General features: G+C 42.8%; 1 protein-coding gene and 1 pseudogene across 14 annotated transcripts in view; one reads left to right on the forward strand and one right to left on the reverse strand.

The window, feature by feature from the left end:
• The window catches only part of ARID1B (AT-rich interaction domain 1B), a 454520-nt gene that overhangs the window by 76450 nt on the left and 354744 nt on the right, over positions 1-23326 (forward strand). The window lies entirely within an intron of this gene.
• Positions 13333-21718, reverse strand: LOC123609214 (annotated as a pseudogene).

Genomic DNA, 23326 nt, shown 5'->3' on the forward strand with positions numbered 1-23326 from the left:
GGGAGGTCGGAAGTAGGAAAGCCAGTCAGGCTCTCTTACCATCCAGAGGAGAAATCAGTGCCCCTGTCTGGATAAAAATTCCCTAGCGAAGGGGAACTAAGAGGAGGGTCTAGTGGAAAGAGATAATATGAAGGGGAAAAACATTTGGAGGTGAATTGTACGTGAGAGCAGACATTGTTTTAAAAAAAATTTTTTTTTTTTTTAACATTTATTTATTTTTGAGACAGAGAGAGACAGAGCATGAACAGGGGAGGGTCAGAGAGAGGGAGACACAGAATCTGAAACAGGCTCCAGGCTCTGAGCGGTCAGTACAGAGCCCGACGCAGGACTCGAACCCACGGACCGCGAGATCGTGACCTGAGCCAAAGTTGGACACTTAACCGACTGAGCCACCCAGGCGCCCCTGAGAGCATACATTTTAATGACACTTAGGTCAAGATGATCCTGGTGTTTCACATTTTAAGGACACACCGAATATAGTGGATACATTCTGTAATAAAATTATTAAAGCAAGTCTACAAGTAGGTAACATTTTTCTGGTTGCCCTTTGCTTAATTTAGGGGTAAAAAGGGACAAATTAAGTAAAACACTTTAAGCTTATGTTAGTAAGAAAAATTTCTGACCGTAGACCTGGGTTTAGAAAAATTGTATGTGCTCCCTGCCCCGTTTTCCAAATGCGGAGAGCAGCGCATGCTCCCTGGGAGCCCCCTCAGGATCCGGAAAGTCCAAGGGCAAGTCTAACGTTAAGTGCAACGGTAAGTCCAACAGAGAAGCAGCGGCGCCCGAAGCCCCACCTGCCTGCCTCCACCTGTCCTGTCAAATGTCCTGACGATTCCCTTTTCAAAACTGATCATAAGAATCATGACAAAGACTTTGGAGATACTCCTAGAAAGTGGAAATGGCGTTCATTTAAGGCAGGAGACTTTACTCTCATGTCTTTGTTACGTGTAATTTTTAACAATAAGGGGTGAAACTAAAAGTGCTTTCTGATTAATATTTCGCTACCCAGAAAATGACATTAAGCGTAGTAGTGCGACCCTCGAGCACTTAAGCGTTCAGCTGCGATCTTGCTGTATTGGAGTGTTAACTGAGGGAATAGCTTCCTGGTATCTGTGTGTGTGGCCCAGTGCCAAGACCAGTGTGAAGCTAAGAGCAACAACAGCAAACTGTTGGAGTAATTATAACAAAAGTCAAGTGTGTAAGTCTTATGTGTCAGGAATAAAAAGTAAGAGTCCAATTTATTTGGTCAGTGTTTTGTGCTCACATTGCTGTTTATGTCGTGATACATATGGTCTTTCAAAGCGATCCTGCGCTCTCGCTATCAAGTATCTGCCCGCTTCTATCAGCGTCCACAAATGTTACCATTTTTATGTCTCCATCACTATTAAAACACCGATTGGTAATTAAGATACCTCAGGAAGGGATCTCACGTGTAGTCCACCATCCTGGCCAGAGGTTGTTTTTCTTCCCTGGGCATTCTGGTGCCCTGGTGTTGGCCTCCTCCTCCTCAAGCCCCCTTCAGTTAAAAATACCCGGTGTGTGGTCTTGCCAGCTGGCCAGAGGCCAGGATTTTTATAGCCTCGTCTGGCCTGGGAATGGAGCTTAGCACCAGGGGGAGGTGCAGGAGTGGCCCGGGGTTGGGGGGGGTGGGTAGGGTCTTCTCTGGCTTGGGAGGCCCTGCCCCCATCGTGTCTTAGCTCTGTCCTCATAGACAAAATAGAAGAGTAATCTGATGCCAACCGCCTCTCTGATACCTTTGGGTAACGTGTTTGTTAAACCAACTAAGGAGATAACTTGAAATACATTTTCCCGTTATTTTTAAAGCCTGTTGTACCATCTGCTAGGGAGAAACTTCACTGCCTGAGCACATATACTTTAACTAATTAATTGAGCACCAGCTTCCTAGAGAAACATGTTTATTAAATGTCAACAAATTTGGGACATTGAGTCTTCATTTCTGGTCTTCTGTGTCCAGTGGCATTTTTCCTAAATTATGTCCGGAATTTCCTTGGGGTTATGCGTGCTATTTTTTATTCAAATTGTTACGTAGCTTCTTCTGAAGGTTTCATTTGTTTTTATAGTTCTTCCCGAACAGTACCTAGAAAATAATTTTAATCTCCTTTTCTCTCTACTGTCTTTCCTGGATACTATTTCGTACTGTAAAACCGCAGGGTTGGGGAGTCTGGATGGCTCAGTCAGTTAAGCGTCTGACTTCAGCTCGGGTCATGATCTCGAGGTTTGTGGGTTCGAGCCCCACCTCGGGCTGTGTGCTGACAGCCCTGAGCCTGGAGCCTGCTTTGTTTGGATTCTGTGTCTCCCTCTCTCTCTGCCCCTCCCCTACTCATTCATTCTCTCTCTCTCTCTCTCTCTCTCTCTCTCTCTCTCTCAAAAATAAATAAACTTTGAAAAAAACCCTGTAGGGTTAAAGTAATAAATGTCATTGATACATTGCTTTGTTTTGTTATTAAACACTGGTAAGGAATTTGGTGAATTGAGGAATAATGTTATAGAATTTTCATTAAAAATAATTTTCAGGGGCATCTGGGTGGCTCGGTTGGGCTGTGGACTTCAGTTCAGGTCGTGATCTCATGGTCCGTGAGTTTGAGCCCCGTGTCCGGCTCTGGGCTGACAGCTTGGGGCCTGGAGCCTGCTTCAGATTCTGTGTCTCCCTCGCTCTCTGCCCCTCTCCTGATCGCACTCTGTCTCTCTCTCTCTCTCTCTCTCTCTCTCTCTCTCTCTCTTTCTCTCACTCACTCAAAAATAAACAAACATTAAAAAAAATAAAATAAAAAAATAAAAAAAACCAATTTTCAGGTCATAGCCTTCAGTCAGTCATAATGTGTGATCTTGTGTGAAGATTTAAAAATATTAAATAGCAGAATGTTAACTTATAGAAGCTTCTGCATATACGCAGTTCCGAAGAGTCAAAATTTAAACACTGCTTTGTGTGAACTCTTAACTGTCTTTGTATGTTTTTCTGACCTGAGGAGCAGACAGTCACATTAATTTTTTCCCTCCTCTCTTATTACTTGATGGAAGGGGAAAGAGAAGAAAAACACAAATATCTGTGTGGGTTAGGGAGGGGAGGTGTTCCGTTTTGTTTTGTTTTGTTAAAGCCTTTAAGGAGCGTGTAGATGGTAAGCCAATTGTAACAGTTCCTGTGGACCCCGAGGAAGGCAGGGAAGCCGTGTCATTGGCCCTGACACTGATGATTGAAGGACAATTGCTGGCTTTCTCTGGCGAATTAAAAATGCACGAGGGCACCTTTTTGACACCCGGTTTGCTGAAACGTCACTGCTGGCCTTTTTGTGACACTCCTGTGGCTGTTTCTGGCCAAAGTGTCACAACTCGAAGTATCCTTGCACGGCTGTCTTTGAGCCGGTGGTGCTGGACCAGTTCTAGCACACAGCTCCTCAACACAGGGCTGCCGATCCCCGGGAGAGAACGTTTTACCTACGTGCATCAAAGCTGGTGTGCAAGGAAGGACCTGTGCCAGTCTACGTGCCGCCCTGTGCGTAACTACCGCCCTCCCACTTCGAAGCCTCACTTTTTCTGAAAATAGAGAAGGTGGGGACACAGTGCTGGGAAATCTTGAGGGTGCTGGAGAAGTTTATGGTTAGATTGGAGACCCTCTGTTGCTGGCCAGTATGAACTTCCGTATTGTTATCGTGGCAGCTCGGGTGATCCCGGACCCTAGCATTCTTACTCAGGACGGAATTCCCAAGAGAAACCGCGTACGTAGTTTTCTCTCGGAGGAACTGTCTCTAACACGTAAGTGGCTTTTGTAAATTCATATTGTGGATTCCTTAGTTTGTAGGCCGGGAAATCCGTAGAAACAATCCCGTGTTTAATGTCTTTTATATTCGTAACTTCAAGGGGGTTCGGAGGCTGAACGAGCAGGGACCGCTTCCAAATCTCGTCGCACGTGGTGTTTTTTAATAAATTAGGTGCACACAACTACAAGTGTTTCTGCTGTGTTTCCAGGAAACTGCTGAACGTCACATTTTGGGGGGAAGGAGGGGAATAAGTTCTATTCTCTCTCCACCCCCCCCCCCCCATCATAAAGTACTACTTGTCAGAGATTAAACACTTTCTGGAAATGCTTAATGCAGAAATTATAAAAGCCTAAAAATTCTCTGAAATCTCTCTTCAGAGATAGTAAGTCTTTTGTATGTACTTCTAAATAAAGTTTTAAAACGGTATAATGTTACACATACTCTCCTTTAACTTGCTTTCCGCACTTACTGTATCTCAGACGTGTTCTTTTGTGTTTGCGCTGTCCCTATCTAGAGAATGTCGCGCCGTATTCCTTTGTGTGGCTATATCGTCATTTATTTAACCAGATTTCCGACTGAGGGATATTTGGGCTGATGCCAATATTTTACTGTGACATATGATGTTGCAAAGAGTGCTCTCTTACCGTGAATCCTTGTGAAAGTATTTCTTCAAGATAAATTTCCTAGAAGTGAAAGGGGAGGGTCAGAGGGCCAGGGTTTATTTTCCTGTAACAGGAGGAAGACATTCAAAACCCCAGAACTCAACTTTGCCTGGTTTTCTGCTTTTTAAAAAGTATCCTTTTACTGTATTAGCAAACATAAGACTCTAGGTAAACTGCAGTTTGGAGGGGTAGGGGGAGAATCTTTCAGGATTTGTTTTTGTTTGGCAATGGATGTTTTCGTCATTTGACTTTCTCATTTGGTTTCTAATCTGCAGTTGAAAAGCTTTACCTGAAATAGGTTTTAAAATTTAAAACTTTTGCTTGTATTTTATAATAGCTGATTAATAAATGGAGAAATATGGTCTGTTTAGTGTGAACATTAGTTCCTTCCGTATGGTGATCTGTACTGTACCCTACAATGTTAGGAAACTTCTTTGAGTTTGTTCTTTGCTTTTGAGTTCTTTTTGATGTTGTAGTCCAACAATAGCTAAATTAAAGTCTAGAAGGTGGACAGTGCCCATTGGTCAGTAATCTGGTGAACACTATTCTGTGTAAAGGGCTCCACAAAGTCTGACTGAGTTTCTGACCCTAGGTAGTTGGGGATTTGATTGGCATTCTAAGCCGTAAGTGCCTGCAAGTGTGCAAAATCATGTGAGGTAGAGTAGGGTGAACGGAAGAACTGTTAACAATCCCTCACCCTAAACGTAAAGTCTAGTCGTTTTTAATAATCACAGAGTAGCTTCTCATTGTAATTAGTACAGTTCCGCAAATACATATTTAACGCCAGAACTTAAAGTATTTTTTTCTTCCTGAAAATTAAAGCTATACCTAATATTTCAGAATTTCTGCTGAGTAAAAACTGTTCGTTTTTTAAATTTATGTCTTTAGAGAGAGAGAGAGAGAGGCAGGGAGAGAGAATCCCAAGCAGGCTCCACACTTTTCAGCACAGAGTCCAGCGTGGAGCTTGATCCCCTGAACTGTGAGATCATGACCTGAGCCAAGATCAAAAGTCAGTTGTTTAACCAACTGAGCCACCCAGGCGCCCCAAGTAGAAAGAATTGCATACTCATTGTTATTCATTTAAGGCACGTGTCTGTCCAGTAACTGGTTCTGCTGTGGTCATTACAACTGTTCTGTGGTTTTTTTGTTTTGTTCCGTTTTATTTTTTGTTTGTTTGGTGTTTTTTTTTTTTTTTTTTTGTAAGTGGTCTGGGGCTCAGAGGGCATATTTGAAAGAATGCCACTGACCTGGTTGAAGATGTTAAACTTATCCCTTCTTTAAAGCCACATTGAATTAAAAAATGGAAAAAAGGAAAATCGGCTTAATTTTTTTTTTTTTTCTGACAGGAGAAATGATTGGTGTTTTCTGTAAAGTATCCAGATAATGTAACAAGTATAGACATAAAAACCCCTCCATAATCCTTCTACCCAGATATTAAAAACTGGCTAACAGGGTTTTGTATGAATCTCTAGAACTTTGCATACACGTTTAACAAATTTTTATTAACAGCCCAGGGCACTGTTTAGCACACATTCTGTGTGGGTATGTTATTATTACCATGTTGCAATGCACGAGCTCTGGTTCCTTGAGTGTTCCTATTACATAGGGAAAGAATCAGATACTTGGCTTCTCTGTGGATACCAGAGCCCCCTCCAGCAGCAGGGACTGTTCCTCGGTCTTCAGAAGCCTGGAATGGGGACCCAGAACTTCTGACTTTGAAGAGGAAACATACACCCTCTTTGTTCTCCAAACACCATCCGACCATTAAGGGTTCGGCTCGTTCCTTGTTATTTTGCAGCTTCTGTTTTCTGGTTTGCTTTTGACGTTCCCATATTTAATTGTATACTTAAGAAGTAAAAATAAAGAGTGTATTTTTTAAAGAAGAGTGTTCTTTGGAAAGGATTTTTTTCTCTCTTTGCGACAGTGGATTAGACTTCTGAAGGCTGTGGGTCTAGGTTATTGCAGGGTTTGCTTTCTGTAAGCTGGAACTGTCCAACTGTTATGCTATTTCCGACCTGGCCTGTCTTTCCCTTTCAGGCTCCAGAGATAATTTATAGCTGTAGGGTGTCAGGAGTGGGTTTGAATTGGGCCTGTACAATGTAACATGGAATTTTGCAAAGATTGTTAGTTGAAATTACTACTTCATTCGCATGACTAAGTGCAGTAAACTTCTTACCCAGTTAATTTATTTGAGTATTTATCGATTGAGTCCTTCATGTAGAATACTGAAATAATGAAAAAGCCCAGCACATGTTCAGAGCTGATTTGTCTTTTCAGAAAATCTGAGGCTTAAAGGTAGTTAGCTAAATGACTTTAGCCAGATTGGCAGGAAATGCTTCTTCTCTAGGTATTACAGAGGCGTTGTTACCTCGAATTGTTACATTTAAGTTGGGTTAGTCTAGAAAAGGGACACTTCCAGTTGTGTAAATACTTGCTATTTACATATTTTCTTCCAAATTGGGGGAAGTTCGGTTTCTACTCTTTATCTCGGCATTAGCATGGAGGGACTTTGAGTGAGAATGTTTCCTTTGTTCAATTTGCAGTGGCCTTCATAAATTTAGTTAGTTTCTTCTTTTTTTAATGTTTATATTTGAGAGAGAGAGAGAGAGCGAGCGAGCAAGCAAGTGAGCACGCAAGTGGTGGAGTGGCAGAGAGAGAGGGAGACCCAGAATCCGAAGCAGGATCCAGGCTCCGAGCTGTCAGCACAGAGCCCGACGCGGGGCTCGAACTCACGGACCGTGAGATCGTGACCTGGCTGAAGTCAGACGCTTAACCGACTGAGCCACCCAGGCACCTCACATTTAGTTTGTTTCTGTGTTTAAGTCTCTCTTCACTTAAAAAACTTAGGAGCCAGTGATTGGACTTCATTGATACAATGTTTTTATTAAAATTAGACCCCTAAGCCTATGGTTCTTTTCTAGCTAGAAGGATGTCATTTTTTTCTCTCTGAACCAAACATTGTACCATTAGCAGTTGTTTTTCCAAAACTGACCACAAGGAAACATGTCAAGACTAAATCAGAATTACGCAGAAGGTTAAACTGTGATTTAATTATAACAATTGACTCTCTGGCTCTATTAATAGCTAATGACTTCTATTTTCCTCTGCCCGTGAGCCATGCTTTACTGTGTTTTAGAGCTTTCAGATATAATCATTAGTGTTCCCAGAGACAAGACTTTCCTGGAAACTAGATTCTCGCTTTTCATTTATAGTTTAGTTTTTATACTCCCTCTTTCTTCCTTCCCCACATAATTGGGAGAACAGAGGAAGAGAGGGTTACCAAACAGATTTAGGCTTGAAAACTGAAACGTTCCTTATGCCTTTCTGAGCTTGCTGTAAGATGCAGGGGGATCTTGTTATGATGCCGATAGGAGGGGTAATGCCTAGAAACGTTTAATGTTACTTTGAGGGATGTGCTGTATGCATCATTTGCACATAGGCAATCTGTTTGACTGACGGAGTAAGCAGGACCATGGCATAGGGTGGTACTTTATAATCTTCTAGAGCTCGAGGACTGGATTAGAGATTAGAATTTCAGAATTCCAGGTTTAGATCCTAACACATTGGAATTATAGCTCTTCAATCAGCCTGTATCCTAATGTGTTGTGAGACTAGATCAAAGTCTATATGAAAGTGATTTGAAATACTTTGATATATTCTTTAAGACGGTCTTGACGCTTTTTTCAGAGTCCCAACATTGTCCTAAGGATGACTTTTCTTTCCACTCAGGGCATGATAATGAGTCCTAATGGTGGATCCCAAAGTTGGTCATTTTGGGGCCTGCTGTTCCTTTCCAAGGAGGCCTTGGTTTTACCTTCAGGTCGCCCTGTGGGTTGGGATAGGGTGCAGCTGGAGCCTGTTGGAAACCTGCTGCTTTCTTCTTCCACGGAGGCATTTTGTGGTAGGACAAAGGTCTGATTTCTTTTGACTTGCTGGGACAGTTGCTCTTGTCTTATCTTGTGTCACCCTCATGACACAGGCACTTCTTGTTTGCTTTTGAGCTCTCAAGCTCAGTCTTAACCTGAGAGATGGTTCCTCCTTCTGTGAGATGAGCTTGATATTTATTATTGCCTGCCTCCATAGGTTTTTATGAGGGTTAAATGAGGTGATAGTTGTAAAGAATTTACCAGTAGAACTCACTGGAAACCACACCCCCCCCCACACACATTTGTGTGTGTGTGTGTGTGTGTGTGTGAAAATGTTATTATGAATGTTTTCACAAAACATACGGTTCTTCAGCGAGTTGTGAATTATGGCATTAACAGTTTACTTTGTGAACCAGAGCTAGTTAGCTAACTAGTACCCCCTTTCCCAGTTTTCTTTTCTTTTCTTTTCTTTTCTTTTCTTTTCTTTTCTTTTCTTTTCTTTTCTTTTCTCTCCTTTCTTTTCTTTAATTAACAATTGAACACAATTGCCATGATGAGCTAGAATGAACTTGAAATGGCTATTTTCTTTGGGCTTGAGTGAGTGTTAATTTTTATTTGTGGATTTTCTGTGGAAATCCTTACCACCCATACCTGAGGCAGTTTAGAGACACTTTGTCGGGGGGGGGGGTGGGTGGTGGGAGGCAGGGGTTAGGGATGATGGGAGTAGCAGACCCTGCTGAAGTTTTGAGTGGTTCATTTTTTCAGGCTTATTAAGTAGCCTCTTCAGACCCAAGGCAGACGGTGTGGGTAGATCTCAGAATTGACAGAATTGTTTCAGGACTGAGGAAATCTAGACTATTCTATTCCCTGTGCTTTGGATCTTACTGATGTAAATGATTGAGGACTCAACTCCCCTCTCCACCCTCCAAATGATCCCGTTAACGTAGAATTGGTTCAGACTCTGGAAGTCAACTAACACGATGTCATCTAGTTGTTGTGTTTGAGTGTGTTGGACGCAGATGAAACAGTGAAAGATTTGGGGAGGTTTTATGATATTGAGAGTTCATTTCTTTTGCGAAAATGTTACAGCACATTAACTGCCATAATTACCATAAATAATTAAAACAAAAACAGGATCATCAGAATAAATTAGCAAAATGTGTTTGGTGGTAACATTGGCTTTTGTTTCTTTCATACTAGACACTTTTTTTGTCATGTTGTGCCATTTGACAAGGCTTTTATTGATAAACTACTAGCTCAGGGCTGTTGGGAGTGGGATAGGTGCTTCTCCTATGGAATGGAACATGCGTGAAAGGTAAAATCCAAGCTATGATAACGTTTTCAGGGTCAGCTCACTTTAACATGGAGGGATAAATGAACATGGGTCAGGGAGATTAAAGAATAATATCTAGTTTTGGAAAGAATAATATCTAAATTATTATTCAGAATTAGCAGTAAACTTTCAGGAAGTGTGGATGGCACTTTAAAAAGTTAATAAGCAAATTGCTCTTTCATTTTCAAAAGCTGGGAATTTAAGCCTGAATTGACATTGAGAGTGAACTTTGGCTACAAAAATATTGCTATATACAAGTGCATACAGGTTTCCATTCTGTAGAATACAAGCTGTTTCATTTGTGGAACACGTATGTTAAAATAGAAGCGTGTGATTACGGTAAACAGTACACCGACCTGTTTCTTTTGTGCGTTTCATATGTTGTCCTGGTTTAACTGGTATTTATTTCACCAATGAGTAGTCACTTGGTTAAACTGTATGGTTATTTTTATTTTTAGTTCTCTGTTTTGACAAAATATCACCTATTGTAGGCAGTGTTTCTGATAAAAGTTGCAAAATAATCATTTTATAAATCCTGTTAAGGTGAAAAGTTAATAATCAAGTCAAGCACTAAGTTAGCTATATGAGTATTGGTTAAAACCATGAAACCTTAAGTTCATCAAAAGAGTCTATCCTTTCAAATGGAGCCCTAAATCTGATATGTGAGTGTGCATGAGTGTATTTATCTGTTTGAAATCCGACAGTTGGAAATGGGAATATATAATCCATTGATTTATATCTGAGCAGTTGGCTTTGGAATATAGGAACCAGCTGGCTACTCTCTCTTGGATCCTTAGAGATGCTATGATATTTTTATAAACAAGACAATTTGTGAAAATAATATGAAAATAAAGACTACAATGGTTTTCTTACCAAATTTATAGGGAAAAAATTTGGTTATGTAATCTGTGTTCATGTGTTGTGATTGTAACTGTGGCCATGTAGACTGATTATAGATAGTTAGTAAGATAGTGGGTCTGGGGTCTTTCTGGAGCTTAGTCTCTTTGTTGGCTTATTATGAGGATTAATCGTGTTCATATGTATTGACCTCCTAGAACAGTGCCCGGCACAGAGCAAACACTCAGCTTATGTTGCTTAATGTTAACCTAAATGAATTTATTGCAGATTCCACATGGAAAGATGTGTGTATGCTTACACAAGTACATTCAGCTATGTGAATGTATAGAACACATCATATATGTGTATATGATGATCATATGATCTACACTTTTCAGGACGCACTAAATGATGGTATAAACACAACACCCCACTGTGTGCCACATGCCTGTTTTAGTATTTTGCATGTATTAACTCATTCAACCTCACAGCGGTTCCTTGAGGTATATACTGCTATCTCATTATATACAGATGATGAAACTAAGGCACAGAGAGATTAAGTAACATTGCCCAGTACTCGCAGTGAATAAGGTGGAATTGAATTCAATTAGTGCTGCTTCAGACTCTTGGCCACTTTGTCAAGCCATCTCCCCAGCATTACACGTTGGGTCCTGTTCTTAAGACGATGCTCCTGGTTGGCTTTCTTATAGCCATATATATAGCCCATTTATTGCATTGTAGGTGTGTGTATATGTGTATATTCTCATGATGTCAAGCAAATGATGTCAGCTTTTAAAATGCTTAGATCTAGGGACCCCTATTGCTTAAAAAAAAACTCACTGGTTTGCTTCATAAAATGTGTCAGTCATATTTTGTTGAAACTGTAGCATAAAATGTAAGGGGAAGAAACTTGAGGGGGGGGATTAGAAAAAAATGATTGATGCAGTTATCTAAACTGAATAGCCAAGAGATAGAAATTTGGGGTCTCTGACTTCTAATTTACTCCAAAGTTGTAATGGCCCAGAAAAGCCAATGGTTGAATCTGTGGGAGTCCTGTGGAGGGCCACTGTGATGGAGGGAAACTTCTGTTTCCTGCCCTGGGCTTGCTTGAAGTATGAGAACAACTAGAAGGTTGCCTTAGTAAGATTAGTGCCATTTGCTAAGGGCTTTTACATCTGTAATCTCACTTGAACCTCGTCACAGGCCTGCTGCATAGTGCCGGGGGTATTCCCGTTTTCCAGATGAGGAGGTTGAGGTGTAGGTTAAGTAACATTCCCAAGGTTATACAGTTCCGAAGTGTCAAAAGCTGAACCTGGGTTTTCTGACCACAAACCCAGCTGCTCTCTTTCCATCCCCCACGATTTCAGGAGTGTTTAGAACCCTAGTCTCCTCCCCATGTAGAGGCAGTATGTAACTCCTGGGAAGCTTAAATGCCAGGCATAAGCCACTTGAAATTAAAGGACAGGTGGCCCAGTGGGTAGAAGCAGAGGCCCTGGTGTGGCCTTGGCCTGGGTCCAAACTTCTGGTGTGGGGGTTCCGCCAGGCCCTCCTGCTCACGAGCGTTGTTATTTGTTTGCCTCCCTAGGCTGTCGTGCGAAGGAGGGCTTTTTTCCTGAACTTTCTCTTTGAACTGGAAATTCAAGGTGGAGCTAGAGTTGGGAGAGGGGCCCTAACAAAGGTGCTGGTCACCTGTTCTGGAACTGCTTTCATTTTCTTTCTTAGTGTGGTTTGAAGAGAAGAAGAGGCAGAGAGCTTTCTGTCCCTTAACCAGTACAGGAGTCAGTCTTGCACTTGTAATGAAAATGAATAAAAAATGTGTAATTTATTTCTTTTCTGTTATCCTTTAAACTTTTGGCCTTAAACCTGATGTGCCATCATGCTGGAGAGCAGTACTGGTATTGATGCCAATGGCATTGTCACCCATTGCCTTGGTTTTTGGCCATGACGAGACTGAGAGCAGGGAAGAGTGAGTATGCCTTGTTTAGTGACTTATATAATATTTAGATTTGACGTTCGGGTGCCCCCCCCCTCCCACCTTAAACATTCCAGTATTTACTGGCACACTATAGTGCAAATGTGAAAAGGAAACTGTTAAAAATTTATTCTGTAATTTATACACCAGCATTTTTTATATGGAACTGTGCGTATGGCAGCTTTTCCGTTTGTGTGAACCGATTCTAAAGCTTTTCTAGATTAAAAACTGTAGGTTGCAAAACATGTGGGTTCCCCCCCCCCCTTCCCCTTTGCAGTTACTTCTTTATCACTGAGTTGTCCTTCCAAGCCTGGTCTAAATGTGCTTGAAAATTACCATCTGCTCCCTGCAGTTTGGAGAGGGCACGGCAAGACTAAGGTGGAAAGCTGTCACTTCGAATATTTTCATTCAAACTTTCACACCCTTCTTGTCTAGTTACATAACTGCATACAGCAGGACTGGTTTCAGCCATTTGGTCTTATCCTAATTTTTAAAGGGGGGGCATAGGGAGAGATTGTTTAATTTTAAGAGCTGGGGCACAGTACTGCTGCAAATTTGAGAATCTGATAAACCGTGAAAGCATTCAGCATTTAACCTTCCTGCTCATTAAGTCTCTAGCCACGTCTATGGCATAAGTGAGATGAATGAATAAAAACACTCATACTTATGGATACATTTTCTTATGCAGAATTTGCTTTTTTACAAGTTTTTAATGCTATATTCACAAATTTCATTTTCTGAAGTTGGTATAGCATAGATTTAATGATTTAATAGTTCTTTATAATCTTATTTGATGTTCAAAATTTATTATAGATCATATCGGAAGGATTTTGGATTGCTTGTGTAATTTATATTTTTTTCTGTCTTTTTTTTTTTTTTTTTTAACAGTCTTGAAGTCTTTTATTTTTTTTACGTTTATCATGCCATGAATTCATAGGGAATGGGTTCCAACAGCTCAGGCTCCTTTCCAGTGGTTCTCACAAAGTGTGCTTCTCTGGGTGGGGCAGGCTGGCGCTTCGGTTGAACCCAAGTACCTTTCTCCTTGGCTTCCTTCTTTTCTGATCACTTTCCTTCACACGCTTCAGGAAGCTATCTCAGCTCTTGGAGTGCTTAATGTGCTCAATACGTACATTAGTTCTCTTAGCAAGAATCTTGCCCTTCACTTGTTTGTTTACGACAATGCCAGTAGCATGATGGGTAACACTGTAGACTCTTCCGGTTTTGCCACGGTGACATTTGTGGGGCATTCCTTTTGGAACAGTGCCCATTCCCTTGATGTCCACAATATTACCTTTCTTGTAGATTCGCATGTATGTTGCCAAAGGAACAACTCCATGTTTTCTAAAAGGCCCAGAGAACATATAGCGAGTACCTCTCCTCTTTCCCTTTGTGTTGGTCATTTTCGCGAATTACTGGAAGATGGCGGTTCTGACCGAAAGGAAACGTAATTTATATTTTTAATGTCCCTCCTTTTTTAATCTCAAAAATTGATCTATTTTGGTTTTGATTGGAATGAACAGCCACAGTAGGATTTGGAGATGAAACATGACGGAAGCCTGTTAGTGTAAACTGCCCATAATTTCTAATAGGAACAAGAAGACCATTAGAAAATGGGACTTATGCCAATAAAAAGGTAGTAAGATAAAATGATAGTCTTCCTGTAGTCCACGGCTGTAAATTTTGATTTTCCTGCAAGTTTATTATCTACCACCCATCCCAAGCTGAAGACCATAGTTTCTACCCTTTTATTTACTTGGGGATGACTGTCAGGAGAAGTAAAGAATTTCAGTCTTCAGTTGGAAAAATTCTGGTTCTGACTTCCATTTAATGGAGTATTCAGTAATTCCCGCAAAAGATGGTTAGTTAACTTGTCAGTGATTGATTTTTTGAGGAACAGCATTCTCTGCTTTTCATAATTAAAACAGTGGGCTGAAAGCAGATATTTTCTCTTTCTCTCTCTCTTTGGTATTTCCTAGCGTGTGATAATCTGTCTCTTCAGAAAAAAGCGTTGTCTGTCTGAGCGCCCTGTCTGTGCCAGGGTATTTGCCTGTGGTTCAGCCACATTTTATAATTTCTCTAATGTCACAAAAACTTGCTTTGGAAAAAAGACGTATGTTCTAGGCCTCTGAGAACAAATGGAGAGCCAGAGAGCAGCTGTGTCAATAATCTTACATGGTGTGGTCATGAGTGTGATAGAGGTTTATATATAGAAGAGCGGGGGGGATATAGGGATTTTATGGAGGCTGAAGTGGGTAGGCCTGACAGGAAGGTAGGTCACATTTAAACTGACCTTTAGTGAGAGAATAATAGGACTGTGTGTCTGCGTGCGTGCGAGCGTATCCTACTCTTTTTTTTTTTTTTTTTTTTTAAAGTTTAAGTATTTGTTATATAGAGAGAACGAGCAGGAGAGGAGCAGAGAGGGGGGGGGAGAGAGAGAAAATCTCGAGCAGGCTCCGCACTGTCAGCATGGAGCCCGTGTGGGGCTCGAACTCCCGAACCCTTGAGGTCATGACCTGAACTGAAATCAAGTGTCGGATGCTTCACCGACCGAGCCACCCAGACACCCCTGTGTGGGTCACACTCTCCACAGTGGAAACAGTATATCTGGTGTTTTATGATCCTAAACTTATATGCTGTGTCGAAGAGCAGCGTGATTCTCCTAGGGCTAAAGACGTTGGAGAAGGTGATACAAGTTTGGATTGGGAAGGAAGAGGAGAGAAAGATGGTGAATGGGAATGGTCTTATGTACCGTTCCAAGAAATTTGAACTTCACCCTATCTAAATAGGAGCTCTTTGTGGGGCACCTGGGCTGGGTGTCTCAGCCTGTTGAGCGTCCAGCTCTTGATTTCGGCTCAGGTGGTGATCCTGGGGTCGTGGGATCCAGGCCCGCGTCGGGCTCCACACTGAGCATGGAGCCTGCTTGAGATTCTCTCTCCCTGCCCCTCTCTGCTGCATGCGTGCTCTCTCTCTTGCTCCCTGTCTCAATTTGAAATAAATAAGAGCGCTTTCTGTTATTGTGGGAAGTTTTAAGCTGGGAAGGAATGAGGAGATCTGTATGTCGGAAGGAGACCCGTAAGTCAGAAGATGTGGAAAGTGGAAGAAGGGGGAATGATAAGTGTGACCCTACTAGAGCTGGAGGGGTAGCGCTTGGTCCAGGGTGCGTTTAATAGGTTGAATACACGGATCTTAGTTACCAGTATCAGGCAAGGCAAGGGAGGGCCTTGGGGCACCTGGTGAGATGTCGCTACAGAGATGCAGGAATCCAGGAGGGGCAGCAGATCTGAGAGAAGGTAGTGACTTTGGTTTTATGGTGGGAGCCTGCAGGAAGCGGAAGTGGTCAATGGGCAGGGGGAAAGAGGGTCAGGGGAGTTGTGGATGCTGAGAGAGAAATGTGAGGTTCCGTTCTGGGGTTACTGTGTGGCTCAGTGGTTCTAGTCCTGGCATCTCTTCAGAATCCATTGGGAAACTTTAACATAAAATGTACATGGTGAGCCCATCCCCAGCAGGTTTATTTTACTTTGTCTTGGGTGGGTCCTTGACCCTGTGTAACCTGGGGTTGAGAATCACAATGGTGGGTTTATAGTAGAAGCCCCAGGAAAGGATGTGCGTTGCCTAAGGAGAATAAAAGAGGAGGGACGAACCTTGTTACCCAGGTACTTAAGGGGTAATGGCAAAACAGGAGATAGTGAGCAAGCCTGGTAAAGAAGGCAGAGCAATGGGACGAACACCCGAGAGTTGTGCCGTGAGAGAGATGGGGGTGGGGCCGGTACAGAGGAGCGTAGATGGCCAGCGACGTCCAGTGCCATGGAAGGGTCAAGAAGAAAGAAGGATTAAGAAGTGGCCAGAGATTTTTTTGGTTTTTTTGGCTGTGATTTGATAGAGCTAAATCACAGTGGTTTGAGGAGTGAACGAAGAAAGGCAAGGAGGCGGTGAACGTAGACTATTCGTTGAGTCTGCACATCTTGTCCCGTGAGGTCCTGGTTGCTTCCGCGTTGTCGAATGCCTGCTCTGTGCCCACCTGGGTGCTGGGGCCCAGCAGTTTCAGTTTTGACTAAGCGACTTCCTTACCCCGGGAGGTTTATGGTCTTGTGAGGAGGCAGGTGAAGAGGGGACGACTTAGTTCAAGATGATGAGTTGAGTTTCATAAGATGAATAAGTCACTTAAAAGGTGGGCCTTGTGTCTCAGGTGGAAAGGGCAGCACCAGGGGGCAGGGTCGGGGGGCCAGGCAGTCTTGCTTGTTAGAGGGACCTGCCCTGAGTTGCATGCGAGTAGCTCACTTGAGGTGATACTGGAAGATGGGCTTGGGTCCCAGAGAACTCCGAATGCCAAGCTGGGAGGCCTGACTTGATCTTGTAAGCAATATGGAGCCTTTCTAGTTCAAGGGGGGAGGAGGGGTGAACCTTGAAACTAGCATTTTAGGTAGGTCATTTTCTGCCCACTGCCTGATGAGGAAGAAGGACTGAAATGGAGAGAACCTGGAGATGGGGAACAACCTGTTCCGAGCAGAGTAAAGTAGGACCCCGGTGGATTTGTATGGTAGGGACAATAAGGGGTGAGACTGAATATTTGTGTCCCCACAAAATTCATATGTTGGATCCTAAACCCCAGTGTGGTGGTCTTAGGAGGAGGGGTCTTGGGGTGTGGTCCTGAGGACACAGCCCTCGCGAATGGGATTAGTGTTCTGTAGAGCTGCCCAGAGAGCTCCCTGGCCCCTTCTACCATGCGAGGACACCATGAGAAGGTGGCTGCCTATGAACCAGACACTGAATCTGCTGGTGGTGACTTGATTTTGGACTTTCCAGCCTCCAAAACTGTGAGAAATAAATTTCTGTTGTTTATAAGCCACTGGATTTATGATAATTCTGTTATAGTCTGAAGGGGCCAAGACAGGTTGCTGTAAATCTGTGTAGAAGGGAGACCGGGCGGGAGGCACAGAGGCTGTGATCGTATTGGGGTAAGAAGGTGCAGGGTGCTAGGGGACGAGTGTAGTATGACTCCACATTCCTGCTTTGGACGGAAGAGAAGAGTTTGGCTCCAAGCCAAGAGCCTGAATACAAAAGGAGAGGCAAATTTTGTGGGTGATGGTGATGACTGATGATGGATTTGAGTTTGGAAATACTGAGTTTGACTTGGTTGCAGTTAGTTGTGTATCAGAGGATAGTGGAGAGAGTATTTCGTATCCTTTTTTCCCTTTAAGAATCTTAAAGAAACGTATCTGCTCCGTTCTCATAAACCTCCCTGTGGGATAGATACAGGGTAGTCGTTTTCTTTATTTTACAGATGGGGGAGCTGAAGCAACTAAAATACTAAGTGACTTACCAAAAGCATGAACAGCAAATGGAACGTGGGTTAATGAATACCCACCCCAGTTCTATATTCGTATAGTGTGGACAGTTCTGTGTGCATATAGTAATTGCCAAAAATGTGTTTTCAGTTGTTGAATGGATGACAAGTGAACTGTCGTGACCTCCGTGATGCTGCACACAGCTCCTGGGCGTTTTGGTTGGGCACGGCACCTCTCTGAGCCTCTGGTTCTTCATCTGCAAAATTGGGTGCGTGGGGCCTGCAGAAGGGAGAAGAAAGAGACCCTTCCTGGTTTGAACATTCCGTGTTTCTAGACTTTCAGTGCCATCATCTTGAGATTGTTCTCTAAAGTAACTAAAAAATAACGTGCAACCCCTAACAGATGATTTATCTTCTACCCTTTTTTTCTTCAAGTAGAGAATGGAAAAATTATGTCTGTAGAACACAGTGCGCTAGAAATGGCTTGTGAGAACTAGTTCTGTATTTTCTTAAATTAATCTTCTCCCTCATAGCAAAGCCTCATGTACTTAAAGTAATTGAATGGGCTGCAGGGTATACTGGGAATTGTAGTTTTCCACTTCTTTGTGTTCTGAAGATTAATAATCTTGCAACCCTCTGAGGGAGATAAGGAGAGGACGCTCTCTGACAAATTGTTATCTTGTCTTTCAGAAGTGTGCTTTGAGCAGTGAATATACCCTCAATGCCTCCCTTGGGCTTTTAGCTCGATTCTAAGTAATGGTAATATATAAAGTATGGCTTTAAAATTTTTTTTTGGCTTATGATACTGTACTTTTCTAGTGGTGTCTTTAATCTTTTCTTTTGGCCTAGTTTTAAGAAAGTTTTTATTTGTATCAAGGTTACAGATGTAAATGGTTTACGAAGACTGGTTTTACAAGATCTACTGTAGAAAAACAGTAGTTCCCGCCCTCCTTCCCCCATTTCACTTCCCCAGAGGCAACCACTTTGAACTCTTTTAGTTAGCGGATTTTTTTCGAGGATGCCTCCATATTTTTCAATAACGCTTACTTGTGTTGCTGCCTTCAGTTTCTCACTCTGTCCTCATCATAAGCATGGATCCTTCATGCCCGCTCGTTCTCCCTGTATAGCTTTTTCGTGACTTTGGTTTGCTCACTGTTGTATTGACATTATTGAGACTGGGGAAACTTATTCAGAAATGAGGCATATAGTAAACTTTTCTCCTTTCCTGCTCAGCTCTTTGTTTTTCTCTGAGTTAAGAGTTGGTTTTTGCTTAATTTTTCTACATGTACTTACCACTCACTCTACTTAGGATTTTTAATTAGTTACAACCGCCCGCCTTTTGTTGTAAGATGTTCAGTTCCAACAGGTACGTTATCAGTTTCATCTTGTAGAGGCGTCTCTGGTGGGTTCTCTGGCTGGCCGGGCCCTCCCTGGGTTACCTCTGTGTCAAGTGCACACTTCTGGGATCTCCCCTTACTTACTTTCATCTTGGAATTTCCTTCCACCTCTCTTCCTGTGTTGCATCTCTGGTTGCCTGGATTCTGTGTGTTTCTTCTTTTGGTGCAGCCCATCCTCCAGTAGCTTTCTCAGGAATGTTGTGGGGAAGTAAAATGTTCAGATCTTGCATGTCTGAAGATGTCTTCATTTTACCCTCATACGTGACTTAGTGCTTGACTGGGAATAGGGGTTTGGAAATGATTTTCCTTTAGAATTTGGAAGCAGTTGCTTGACTGTCATTTAGCCCCTGTGTTGCCGTTAGGAGACCTGAAGCTGTTCGTCTTGCTTCCTGGTTCTTTGCTTGGGGCCTTTCTAGACGCTGCCTGTCCACACTCCCTGACCGATGTAGCACCTCCTTTTCCCCACTGTCCTTCAGTTTCACCTAGATCCCTTTTTACCCACTGCCCTGTGTACTCTTTCAGCCTTGGGGTCATGTCTTGAATTACTTCTTTTATCTCCCTTACTCCTTAATTTTCCCTCTTCTCTCATTCTAGGACTTGTGTCACCTGATACTGGAGTTACCAGACTTCTAACTGATCTTCTCTACTATTTTGTATGTCATTGTCTTTTTATTCCCGGTTCTGGAAGGCTTCCTTGTGCTATTGCATTTTTAATTTGCAAGGCTCTTTCTAGGCCTCTCCAAGCCCCTCCCCCACCCCCTGCCCTCCTTCCTCCCTGCTTCTCCCTCTTTTTTCCTTTTCTTAGTTCTTTTTTATTTTGTTTTAATAGAATCCTATTCTTGTTTCACGATTATTTTTTATATTATGGAGATGTTAATGATTGTAGTGTGTTTTGCATCATTTCATTGCCTTCTAATTTGCCTCCCTCCCCCCCCCCTCCCCCCAGCCTCCTGGTTTATTTTGGTCTCTGTTTTCCTGTTGAAGGCTTTCCTCAGCTACCAATGATTCTTGCTTGTCCAAATGCCATAGGAGGGCTTGCTGACCATAAGATCTACTGGTGAGGTACCTGGGTGGGCTGTTTAGGGGAATTTAGGACGCCCCCACTCCTATTCCAGTATATAGAGTTTTCCCGTTGGACTGGCCTCAGCTTGACCATGGGAAGAGAGCAGTTGGTAGGGTTGTATGAAGGTATCTCCGTATTCAGTAGATATCGATCAACCACAGCACTCCTATAGCAGTGGTTCTGCAGAACCGCTGTGTTTCCCCTCCTCTGGGAATGAATCTCTGGGTTTCTGCTAGGTTGAGGGAGATGCTGAGCTTAGTGGGAGAGACACCCCACCCCCACCTCCCCAGCAACCCACTCTGTGCCCAGAGGTATCTGGTACCACCGATTTCCGAGCCTTTCGAAGATTCTCCCTCATCAACTGTGTTGGCTGAGTTAGTTCCTAATTGTCCATCTGTTTCTTGCATCCAAAATTTTGTTGCCGTTGTTGTTCCTGTTCTTGTGGGAAGCAAACAAACAAACAAAATGAATGAAAAGGCAAACCGTACTGTCATTTTTGTTTGGGGGAGGGAATGATAACTAGATGTAAGTGTTGAATCTGCGATGTTTATCCAGCGTCTTTCTAGGTTATAAATAGTACATTTACATTTGTGGGTCTGACCTGTGTGTGCTACTTTATAAATTCCTTTGTAATTTATGTGACTATGTACTTAACTGTGAGTTACAGTCTGTCCAATACACAAACAGAATTGTCACAGACATTAAAATGTAATTAACAGCTCAAGAACTGTCTACACTCTGTGATCTCTTTTGAGTGGCTTATACTGTTCACAAGTTGAAAACGTGGTTGATTTTGCAAGCATCATGGAAATTATTTCATTTAAATGTGCCTTAGTGCATCTTATTTTCTGTGTAGACATCTGAAAATGACTTGTGACCACAGTCTTTCCCTGTACATGAATACCCCGTGCAGCATGGCTTAGTGCAGTGCTGACTTGTTAAAATGGTATTTGTTTCAGAAATTTTATTTCCCCTTGAAGACACATATGTACACACGCCAGTGTGGGTGCGTGCACATACGAATAATCCGTCATGGCACTCTTGCCGTGTCTTCCGTGCTTCAAGGGTATGGCATGCTCTCAGCCTGGGAGTGGGAGCGTGTCAGGCCGCATTCTCAGCCAGCAGGCCCCCCCACACCGTCCTGCAAATGCTCTCAGCCACCTTGCGATGACATGGTCCGCGGCTTGCACGCTAGAGTCTTCTGGGGCCTCTCTTTCTGCCCCTTATTACACCCTCTGATGGACAGCTTTGATCTCTGATGACCAACAGAAGGTGTACAAATGACATATCTGGACCTACTAAAGAGGAACAAAGGAGATTATCTTGCTGGATATTAAAATACAAGTTTGATGGTAGTGTGAGACGCCTTCGTGGAAAAATTTGTGGAAGTCCAGTTAGAGCCTGGTGGAAGTCCTTGGCCACACCAGCAAGCTCTGGTGTCCTGGGGGCTTGGCCAGCAGATGCAGGAAAGCCAGCTGGAAGCAAAGAGCTGCAGAGGCCTCACTGCTCGAGGGGACCGGAAGAGTATGGAAGACTGTTTGCTGGCCTCCTTTTCCATGGGTATAGCTGCTAAGAACAGAAGTTTCCCCACCTCGATGGTGTAAGAGGTATGAACAAACTGCTTCCTGGGGAAAGCTGATGTAGCGATTTTGTTGGAATATTTGATTCTTCAACCCAATGTGCTAAAGAGCTCCTGGATGGTGTCATTATCAGAAATACTTTTATATATTGGGGCACCTGGGTGGCGCCTGACTCTTGATCTCAGCTCAGATCTTTTAAAAAAAAAAATTTTTTTTTTTAACATTTATTCACTTTTTGAGAGAGGAAGAGCACAAGCAGGGGAAGGGCAGAGAGAGGGGGAAGACACAGAATCTGAAGCAGGCTCCAGGCTCTGAGCTGTCAGCACGGAGCCGGATGTGGGGCTTGAACTCATTAAACGCGAGATCCTGACCTGAGCCGAAGTCAGACACTCAACCGACTGAGCCACCCAGGCGCCCCTCGGCTCAGATCTTAATCTCGGGATTGTGGGTTCAAGCCCCGTGTTAGGCTCCGCTCCGAGTGTGAAGCCTATTTAAAAAAAAAAAAGTAGTACAATATAGTATAATATAATATAATGTAATGTAATGTAATATAACGTAATATAATATAATATGAATATTATATTATATAATAATATATAATATATATAATTTTTTTTCACTTTGGTTATATGTGAAAAGTATCTGAACATATTTTGAAGTTTTAAAATAACGCTTTGGAATACTTTTATTTTTTTCATTTAGGCTTTCTAAATGTCTGTCTTTACAGATTAAGAATAAGAATGAGAATCTACTTGCAATGTGACTTTTTAAAAATAGTATTTCATTTCAGAAGTGGAGCAGCAGGTCTCGAACTGTTCTCTTCACACGCCCTCCCCTTAAATCTCACTCCGCGCATTTGGGTGCAAAATACAAGTGCTCTATGGACAAAATAATCTTTCATAAAAAGACAGATGGAAACCCCCCCCCACAGACGTTTGTTTCAGGAATTAACTGAACATTCGGGATGGGTTGCTGTGCTGTTAGTGATCGGGTCTTCTTCGTCTTCTTCACTTTATCTTCGCGCTCCTCCTGCACTTGCCACTCCTCCCAGCGCTCTGCACACATTCCCGCCCTTCCTGCGGGTCCGTCCATGCTGAGCAGCCGCTTCATCCTGCGTCTCTGAGGCAGGAAACTCGTAGCCAGCTGCCAGATGAATGCTTGTGTCAGTGCCGAACCAGGAATGGATATCTGATTTGTTCCTTTGGATCCGTCTTCCTCGTGGCCCTTACTATTTGTTGGGTGGTTCGGAGAAAGTGTAACTTTTTTTTTTTTAATGTTTATTTATATTTGAGAGAGAGAGAGAGACAGAGCATGGGTAGGAGAGGGGCAGGGAGAGAGAGAGAGAGAGGGAGAGAGAGGGAGAGAGAGAGAAAGCTGCATAGAATCCGAAGCAGGCTCCAGACTCCGAGCTGTCAGCACAGAGCCCCACGCGGGGCTGGAACCCACGAACCGTGAGATCATGACCTGAGCTGAAGTCAGACGGTTAAGTGACTGAGCCACCCAGGCGCCCTCAGTGTAACTTTCAAAAAATGAGCTCAGTTACTTCTAATCTTCCT

This window comes from Leopardus geoffroyi, chromosome B2 (genome assembly GCF_018350155.1).
Source record: "Leopardus geoffroyi isolate Oge1 chromosome B2, O.geoffroyi_Oge1_pat1.0, whole genome shotgun sequence".
NCBI classification, from domain to species: Eukaryota; Metazoa; Chordata; class Mammalia; order Carnivora; family Felidae; genus Leopardus; species Leopardus geoffroyi.